Here is a 532-nt window from a genome sequence, read left to right as displayed (position 1 = left end):
AGCTCGAGTTTATGAAAAGTCTTGGCCCCCGAAAAAAAAAAAAAAAACAAAACAAAATGGGGGTTAGCAAAGTTGTTTAGAGCTAAGATTTCTAGGTTGCATTTTGCATACATATGTCTCTATTAGGTATTGGAGTACCACATGGAGTTCCTGGAGAAATTTGAGAGCATTTGGAGCTCAAAGGAGGTGATTAGAGTGATCTTTGGACAAGCACTGCCTGGAGCGACTTCCCGAAGCGACTACATGAAGTCGCTGTGACACACATCTCAGAGCGACTTGACAGGAGCGACACAGCGAGGTCACTCGCGCCTCCATCACCCGGAGCGACGTGACCGGAGCGACACAGCGAGGTCGCTCGCGTCTCCATCACCCGGAGCGACGTGACCGGAGCGACACAGCGAGGTCGCTCGCGAAGAGCGACCCAGAGCGATGTCTCGCAGCGACCCCTCCAGGTCGTTCCCGGAGCCTGGAGCGACCTCCCGGAGCGACTACTGGAGGTCTCTGCGCGCCTTCTGTTTGCTCGAATTCATTT

This window comes from Brassica oleracea, chromosome C7 (genome assembly GCF_000695525.1).
Source record: "Brassica oleracea var. oleracea cultivar TO1000 chromosome C7, BOL, whole genome shotgun sequence".
NCBI lineage: Eukaryota > Viridiplantae > Streptophyta > Magnoliopsida > Brassicales > Brassicaceae > Brassica > Brassica oleracea.
The sequence above is the reverse complement of the archived record's forward strand: the minus strand, read 5'-3'. Positions refer to the sequence as shown.